Source organism: Echeneis naucrates, chromosome 13 (assembly GCF_900963305.1).
Source record: "Echeneis naucrates chromosome 13, fEcheNa1.1, whole genome shotgun sequence".
Taxonomy (NCBI): domain Eukaryota; kingdom Metazoa; phylum Chordata; class Actinopteri; order Carangiformes; family Echeneidae; genus Echeneis; species Echeneis naucrates.
In genome coordinates, this window is record NC_042523.1 from 4700739 (window position 1) to 4710311 (window position 9573).

The window sequence follows — 9573 nt, forward strand, 5'->3', positions numbered from 1 at the left end:
TCCGCACATATACACTTGCACGCATAAATACAGGGGAGGGGACCATACGCCCACTGTTCCTTTCTGTCATCCTTTTTTTTTTTTGTCCTCTTGTGTTTAAGTCTCCTTCCCGGTCAGCAGGACTTCAGCTGCATCACTTCATCGACTTCCAAACATCTTCTCCGCTTGCGCCACAAAACCCTGCGCTGCAATGTTCTAGGAAAGGCATTCAAGTGTTGTTCATGCCAGGATCCTTTTTTTCCATTACAAGATATAAACCAACAAAGCGTATTCTGCTTCAGACTGTGTGGGACAGAGGGGTTGTATGAGTCATCATACTGCTCACCATTCTATTATGAAATAAGGTCTTATGTCAGGTAGTCATATATATTGCATTGAAGCTGCTAAAAGGATGCGGCCCAGACGAACTCTGATCAGGCTTGGTCACATCTGAACTGTCTGCCTGTCTGATGAGCTGACAACATGAACATTTACTATTGCCTCCCTGTGTTGCCCCTTTGTCCACACTACTCACATGTTTTTACACACTTTTTTAGCAGTCCTAAATAGTTCTGCAAATCTCAATCGCTTTCTTTTACCATGGATAAGAAAATAATGAGAGTTATAAATGATTAATGAAAACCCTCATGCTACTTTCTCTATCACTGGCTGAAGACATCTAAGATTGTGTTCAATCTGGAAGCACTTTCCATCTCTGCTCCCGCTGCAAAGTACTTCCTCAGAAACATTATGTGGGAAGCAGCCCGTACGAGAGTGGATGAAGTCTGAACTCAGTCCCTCAGCTGTCTCAGTCCCTAGGTGCTCCCATTCATTTGGGGTGACGATGCACCAGGAGCAGATCCTGTTATAAACCTGGAGTTTTAAACTGCAGTTTACTGTGACACAATGTTATCTGAAATCAGTGCATCTTAATCCTGCACTATTTAACGGAAAAGGTCAAATAGCTAAGTCGTGACAAATCTTTCAACACCTAAAATCAATTCCAAACTGTCCAGTTTTAAGAGAAAATACATACATTACGTTAGTAATGAGTCATGGAACCTATTTATGAAGGGACTCACTTCCACTGGGACTTGCTCTCCTAGTTTCTTGGCCTTCTTCTTCTACTTTGTTTTGAAGAAGTGAAAGATTTCTCCCAGCATAATGTATGCGTATGATGTCAAATTATCTCTCATTGAACACAGTTTGTGACAGCCAAATTCTGAGAGCAGGATATATAGCTGCAGTTTAGCAGTTTGAACTAAATTCTGTGTGACTTGGCAGGAAAATAAAAATATACGAGCGATTCGAAATTCATATCCTGGTGAGAGCACCAATCAGAACCAATAATTCAACCAGAATGGATCCAAAAACAAAAGAACTACATGTTTTTGGATTGATTTCTGACATGGTGAAAGTCTCAGCCTTCTTTATTTAGTCAGCTTCTCCCCTGAAAATGACGGGAATTGATGGGAAATAGGAATGGGAATTTGCTGCTGCCTATTTGTCACAGTTCATAAAGTGATGCAGCAGTAAGATGCCGCATCACTAACATCTGTAGCATTATTGGGACAGTTCTGTTTTAACTGGTGTCTCTGATTCACTGAGGCTAACCTTTAAGCAAATAACGGTTGGCAGGAAGTGTTGCTGCTGATAGAGGTGAGTGCTCAACTCTGAGAGAACAAAAGCAGAGTTGCCCAGCACGAAAACACCACTGCTCTGAGACCTCCAATTAAACCTGTGTGTGTGTGTGTGTGTGTGTGTGTCTGTGCATGTGTGGGCGTAGGTAGATGGCTAGATCAGTGGGTGTGACTCAAACCACAGTCACCTTTCACTGTTTTGTTCCTCCTTTTAATCGAAAGTCAGAATCCTCATGCCTCTCAGCTTCTCCACAATAATTACCATGTGTAGGTGTGTGTGTGTGTGTGTGGCATTGCCAATTAAAATGTTGACACCTTCCCCAGAAGATTTATTAGTGTAGCCCTCAACATAACAGTTTAACACTCACTCGAGTGGTGTTACAGTACTTCTCATCCTTCATATTGGTGTTTTGCGTTGTTTAAACCACTAAAAGGACATTTTGCTAACAGCTTGCCAGCAGCCTGGTGCCTCAGTGACAGATTCAAAAGCAACAGGTGGTCTCCTGCCTCTCATGACGTCCATGTTTAGTGCTGAAGTCATTTGCATTGACATATTTTTGATGATAGATGACATACAGCAGGTTTCTGGACTTGACTGATAAATAATAAAAAAAATTCCGTTCACACTCCAGCGTCATGTGTGGTTATTTCTTTAGAATTAATAAGAACACACAACATTGTAATTGCAGCAACAAGAAAACACGCATCAGCACCGTCAGTTCAGCACCTTGGGCCCTATACATTACAGATATGAAGTCAAACAATACAGAAAAGCTCCAAAATCCCAAATCGTCCGGTCAAGCAAGCTGTTAGTGTCGGTCTCTACGACTGCAGCCATTCTCCCCCTTAATCACAGTGATTACTTAACCGCAGAGGCTCTTAAGTGCTGCTTATCAGAGCTCCTCTAGAGAGCAATTACACCATCACTGCTCTTTTCTTTCACATTCGCCCTGCTCTAAAGCTCTTTATTTATCCTCCAGTCGTCCATCCACCAGCCTTCTCCTGTCTGTGGTCTGTCTCCTACTGCCCTCCTTTTCACTCATCCTCTTCTCTGCTCTGCTGCTCTATTGTACTCTCAGCCCGGCTCAGCATGCACATTCCTGGATCCAACCGGAGGAAAAAATAGACTACACTAAAATGGCTATTAATTATTTAAAGCAATATGAAAGCAGATGAGTTATTTTTTTTAAATGGCTAGTTTGGTGAACGCATAGCTCACCACAACGCAACTACATGTCAACCCTTCTGAAGGAGAGAGATATATCTTGGGTTGTTGGAGAAAAGGAGGCCATTTTTGTTCCATCTTTGGTAACTTTACCCGTGTAAACATCGACCTTGTCAGGACCATTTAGTCATCACATCAACCAAAGCCTGGATATAATGAGGCAAAACCTCATTTCAGAGGTCTTGGTTAGGGCTAGGGCCATGGTGTGGACTGAGGTCAGGTTAGGATTTAGGCTAGGCACCAACCGGTTATGGTTTCCGCAAACAAATCGGAGTAGATGCAATGGCCCAACAAAGTCAAGTGGAACAAACTCTGTCAGCCCACTGTCATCCTTGAAGTGAAAACCTGCACAGATTATCTTTCCTATGAGGTCGGATTTGATTCAATACAGGTGGGGGTTGACAAGAAGGAGTGAAAAAGAGAATGAAAAGAGAAGGAAGTCAGATAAGAACAGGAAAAAAAAGAAAAGATTAAATGACGGAAAAAAGACACACTGGCTTCTTAGCAGTGAATTGAAAGTGAGGGACAGAGACAAGGGGGAAAAAAAACAGACTAGGAGAAGAAGAAGAGATTATACAGATTTTAATATTACAACTGTTAGAGGTGAAAGCAGGAATCCTGGAGGAGGAACAGAGACTTCATTGTACTGACAGTTTACTAAAAAGAGTATTAAGGTTTAGGCATTTCCCTGGAACTCAATGAAGCATGATGCTCTCCCTCCCTGGGGTGTCTCCTATGTGCCACCATTTCACAATAATGTAGTGTATACAAAATAAATGTCAAAACAAAAGCTCCCCTTTTATGCTTTATCATCTTGATAAGAAGTCCCTGTTGTTACAGTAAGCTGCATGAACATGGCTTCTTTTTTTTGTCTGGAATTGCACTAAAATCGCCCTTCACAGTGTGAGATTGTAGTCACAGTCAATATGATTGTGTAGTTTAATTCAGTCCTTAAAGATGGATTTTTTTTATTGCCCTCTGTTTCCTTCATCTTCACATTTGTATTTTAATTCAGAATTGTTGGATCAACAAAGGGGAGAGAATTTCTGAGTGTGATGCGAAATGATGAAATGCTGGTCTTTAAAGTGAAACTACTACTGTTCATGCATCCTCATTTACTGTCTGTTTACTCCTGTTTCTTGAGAACACAGTCCACGAACATCTCGTAACAAAATAAGCGACTAAACGACTAAACTTTAGCCACCAGCCACTGATCATGCAACAACTGCTTCATCCAAAAAATTAAATTAAGAACCAGACAGGTGAGGGTTTGAAAACTGAACACTCCTGATACTTCAGAGGTAGAATGCCAACATCTGCAGACGGCCCCTGACAAAACCAGTCTTCTTTAAATCCTTTAGACCCGACGGGGAACTTATCCAGCCTCCTACAACAGGTTTTTTGTCACAAGCAGCTGATTCAGTTGTTCACTTTCATGACTTATTAATTGTGTGCAGACACACGAGTGGGTGCTGTAGTGTAAGTCCAATGCTGCCGCCGGCTAAGCCCACTGTCCTTATTACTGATGCAAATTAGCCTGGTTAATGGGAGCATAAACAACAGCCTGCTGGGTGAGGAGTGAAAGTGATGTCAGGAACACAAGCTGAGAGCAAAGTGAGACGTTTACACAGAGCAAGTCCTGGCTTTACTTCATTCTCTTTGAAGAAGTGTTAAAACTCCAACAGCTTACAAGACAATGGACCTGCTGATGAATACATACATAGATAGATAGATAAGAAGTTTTATCCCTTGTATAGGCTTTACACCACATATTCAAGGCACCTGTTGTAATCAGCCTAAAATGGTCATTTCTATTTAGCAGGTGACAGTTTCACTCACTCTTCCCTCTTTATGTAAAGGAAGCAGATTCAGCTCAGATTAGATCCAGCTCTGTACTCACGCTGAGGTTCCATCCAGGCTCCCCCGGCTGTCACCTTCATAAAAAGGAGGTTTACCATCCAAAGGGAAAATAGTCATTTAATCTCATTCAACCACCATGAAGAAAGACTCAGTATCTGACAGCAGTGATGGTTAAAGCGCCTCCAGAGCAAGAGACTGTGAGAGGAACGAGACAGCCGCCGGAGGACTGAGAGAGGGGGAGGGAGAGAGACACCAGTCATCAAGTTAGGCGGAGTACAGTCTCTCTCTCTCTCTCTCTCTCTCTCTCTCTCTCTCTCTCTCTCTCTCTGGCGCACGCTCTATCTCCCTCCCTAGGAGTGTGTGTATGTTTTCTCACGTTGAGGTCTATGTACTGGTAATGAACTTACAATAAAAAGCAGGCTCAGCAAATGTATACAGTAAAGACACACGTTTCCCTGGACTATGAAATTCTTTTTTGGTGTCCACAGTGAATGTGCACATATATAGTAAATAGATGAATAAAAACAGGACAATCTCAAGAACAGCAAAAGAAATATATTTCAATAGAAATAGATAAATAGAACAAGCTGACATATAAACTATCAGATCTGCAAAATGAAACCTCCAAGATTATGGCATGTGTAAATAAAGTGTGCGAAATGTAAACAGTTGCCTGAATGTTACATGAGGTAGTTGATGCAATTATTAACTTTTTTTATGAGTCTGATGGCAGTGGGAAAGAAAGACTTGTTTAGACTGGTAGTCCTACTTTTCACTCTTCTGTACTTCCGGCCTGGGGGCAGACATGTGAACAGTCCGTGCTGGGGATGGGTGGGGTCTTTGAGGGTGGATGCTCTGCAGAGAAAGAAGTGGAGTCCTGGTGATCCTCTCAGCAGTAGTGCTGCCATACCACACGCTGATGCAGCCGGTCAGTATGCTCTCTACATGCTAAACTTCCTCAGCCTTCTCAGGAAATGCGGCCGCTGTTGGGCCCTCTTGGCCAGTGTTCAGTGTCCAGGTGAGGTCCTTGGTGATGTGAGCCCAGGTACCTAAAGCTGCTCATCCTCTCCACTTCAAGCTCCCGGATGAACAGTGGCTGACAAGCTCTCCTCTCCTTCCTCATGTCCACTATCATCTCCTTTGTCCTGTCCGTGCTGAGGACGAGGTGGTTGTCCCTACACCATGACACCAGACTGGCCACCTCTCGAATGTAGGCTGCTTCGTCCCGTCAGTGTTGTGTCCTGCCACTGCGATGTCATCTGAGAACTTCGGGATGATGTTGTCCTTGTGGGAGGCCACACAGTCGTGAGTGAACAGGGCGTAGAGGATGTGGCCGAGGGCACATCCCTGTGGTGTGCCAATGTTTGTGTTAATGCTGGCTGAAGTCTTATTTCCAATCCTGACAGACTGAGGCCTGCCTGTCAGAAAGTCTAAAAGCCAGTCACAGAAGGTGGAGTGCAGACCTACGGTGCACAGTTTGTGGGGGATGACTGTGTTGAAAGCGGAGCTGTAGTCAATAAAAAGTATCCTGATGTAGGACTCTTTATTTTCCAGGTGGGAGAGGGAGAAGTGCAACATTTAGGTAGGTCGGTAACAAGATAACATTTTACTGACATACTCTTTGTTACTGTTAAATTGTGTTTCACACTCGACTACATTTATCCAAAGTTTTGCATCAATAAGCTGACAAAAGATTGAGGATGTAAAAGATACAGATCATGACTGCAATGTGATCCCAAAGCTAGTGCTGACACACCCTTTAAAACAAGCCTAAAGTGGCTGATACTTTATGTGGTGTACAGGTGCATCAGCCCTCCGATTATCTTTTCAAATAACACAGGTGTTGGTAAAGGTGAGAAGTGATGGGACCGAGCAGAATATCAGCTCGGACTGTTCCAGCAGTCAGAGATATCCGGACACCATGTGGAGCTCTCTCCTGACAGACCTCCTCCTGGTTCGTCTGGGAATTTAGAGGTGGAGGGCAAAAGATGTTGTTTGTGTTGAGAATCTGAAAGCAATGACTGCATGTTTCTCAGAATACGCGCCGCGTGTTGGGTTTGGTATTTGCCCCGTGTGAAGGCCGGAGGAGGCTTCACTCTTTCTGCTGAGTCCTCTATCTCTTTTGAGTTTGTTATTCATAAACTGTTCCGCTCGACTGAACGCGAAAGTGAACCGCTTTTAAAGCAAAAAGCTGTACACGAGAGCGGTTTGACTGCTGCTTAAGTACTGTACGTTTTCCTCTCAGGAAATATTGTGTTAGCTGTACAGTGTAATATTATGGGAGACAACATCATTGACATCTGTTGCCTATATTGAAAATAATGGTGGATGGTGGAGGGAGGGTCAGAGTGTGACAGGGTGAGCTTCCAGGAATGAATGAAATACAAGTCAGTACAGTGTGCTCACAAAGGAGTTTGTCTTCTGATATCTTTTAGACAGAGAGAGAGAAGGAGCGATGGAAAGTGTGTGTTCACTGTCTAAACAACAGTTAAGTAAAAGCCAAGCCTACTGGTATAAAACGTCTCCCAGCAGTGAACTCATTATGTCCCATTAAGACACATTAAAACACCATCGAGCACATTTGCTGTGTTTTTATGGAATCTGAGCAGCTGAGTGATTGAGATACTGCGAATAAAAAGGTTTTACTTCATTTCAGTTTCTTCATGGGGCTGAATCTGTTGCTTCTCCTCTCATTAATCTGTCCCCCTAAATGTTTTGAGCGATATGTGATCAGTAAAATCCACAAGAGCAGCAATAGTATTAGAGAAACAGCGCAGTGACACAACAGAGGGGGCAAAAAAGGGATAAAATTGGGAAACAAGCTCTTTTTCTTTCGATTATGTGAAACAGAAAATTGCAAAACAAACTATAATCAGACTTCTTTTGAGTGATGTACAAATGAAAATTGGACATTGACCTCAACCTTCTCAATTTTGCTTAGATTTTTTTTGCCATAAACCAGAAGTTGAAGTGAATAGCATGCCACTTTTACGTACCCAGGTAAGGAGCGTTGGTTTGACTAGTTCATGGATGTGTTGTATTGGCTCGCTGCAGTCACTGTGAGCCATGATTTGCCTTTGCAGGACCATGCAGATTTTATCAGGGAGCACCAGAAAGATGGACTGTACTGTGGTAACGTCACAGCAGTATGTAAGGGCAGGCCAAAGTCACACGCTGCAACAGGCGCCGTTGATACATTTTACCACCATTCAACTACAGATCCAGCAGTAAGAACCACATCACAGAAATATTTCCCAATTTCAAAAGTTAGTTATACCACATCAAGGGTTATTATTGCACATCAGTCATTTTAAAATATCCAGAAATAGGTCTTGGTGAGGAGAGTTTTTATTTATTTATTTATTTTTATTATTATTCGTTTTTTTGCTTGTTAGAATAAATCAGAGGAGAGTAAACTGACGTCTCTGGGTTTGATGGTGGTCAAATGCTGTTAATATGAACTAGGTGTCAAATGTGTGGTGTAGCGCCCCCTCCTGACTGATATGAGATGGGTAGTGTCACAGTAGGAATTTCCAGACACCTGCCTCAGATTTACACAGGTAGGCATCCATGATCATGTCTTACAAAGACAAATCATCGTGAGAAAATACCTCCAGGAGCGAATCAGTCATCTCTACGTCGTTGAGGAATTTTCATGCTCTTGCACTTTATAAAGGCATAAATGAGGTTTATTTCATCTACTAAACTTGTGCTGTCTAAATACGATTGCATATTTTCTGAGGCATGAGCGTTGATGATTTTCTGTCCTCACCTGTATGCATATTCAACATGGGCGCAGCAACTGTGGAGCAAAAGTGGCATGCTGCAAGAGATCTTTCTATGCCGACCCACCTTTAGCGGCTAGCCTCCAGCATTTTCATCTTGGCCTCCCTGTGTGTAACGCAGCTGTGATATCACCACAGGAGACATTCCATCCTCTCTGTGTTCCTCAGAAATCGTCCTGGCTTCGGCTTTGAACGAAAACTTTCAAGCCTTCCTTTACAGCTCCAGCAATGTGTTACCATGCTGCACGAAAGTTTTACATTGAATCTTGGTCTCCAGTGTGTCAGCACTCAATCAGCACCTTGTGTGCCTGAAATGCATGCAACATTGTTTGAATAGTGTACTCACTGTTTGTATTGAACACCCACGCCCTGTACTGTACCAGCCCTATTGAGACAGGTGCAGCCTGTATAACCCTGAGTCCAGACCAAACCTGACAGAATAAAGCGCCACGCAGAGATAAAATGCAAAGTCTCATCTTCTTTGCTGGCATTCACACTGGATTTTAGCGAGACAGAGTCTTTGTGAGGTGGAAGAGCCTTGAACGTAGCCCAGAAATGCAGCTTCAGTGGTGGTTCACATGGTCGCATGCCTTTAAATCCAACAGAGGTAGCCAGGATTTTAGCCTTTACTTCCCTGCCCCACTCTGTTCACTGTCCATAACAAAGCAGCAACGACATCTGACACCCTGAACAAGGCTGAATGCAGATCCACCGCATTAACACTGCCGTTTATTGATGCATTTCATCCTCCCATCTTCTGTTTTCTACACTGTCTGCACAATGTAGTCAGCCCGTCACTCTTAGTCACACTAAAGTGTCAACAACTGGCAGAGTGACTGCTGTAAGATATGATACATCTTATCATCTGCATATATACATCTCATTATATGCATTCAATGGGACATTCAACGTTCTGAACTTTTCTTTGTCAAAAGAACATAAATGTTAATGCCTGGGGTTCGTGCAGCAGTTACTCTGGTGGACAAGTGCCCAGTTGCTCTAGTGTGCTTTTGTAACAGCAGCCCCTGGAAACCCACTGAACAGAAAATGATTCTCATGTGGGTGTCTTTCCCCTCCGCAGGAC

The 9573-nt window shown here is 43.0% G+C and overlaps 1 protein-coding gene across 1 annotated transcript in view; it reads right to left on the minus strand.

Annotated features, from left to right (window-relative positions):
- Positions 1 to 4912, minus strand: part of gpr4 (G protein-coupled receptor 4) — a 35866-nt gene extending 30954 nt beyond the window's left edge. The window contains exon 1 of the mRNA XM_029518202.1: positions 4745 to 4912. The gene's annotated coding sequence lies outside the window, so the exon portion shown is untranslated. The remainder of the gene's footprint in view (positions 1 to 4744) is intronic.
- Between the last annotated feature and the right edge of the window lie 4661 nt (positions 4913 to 9573).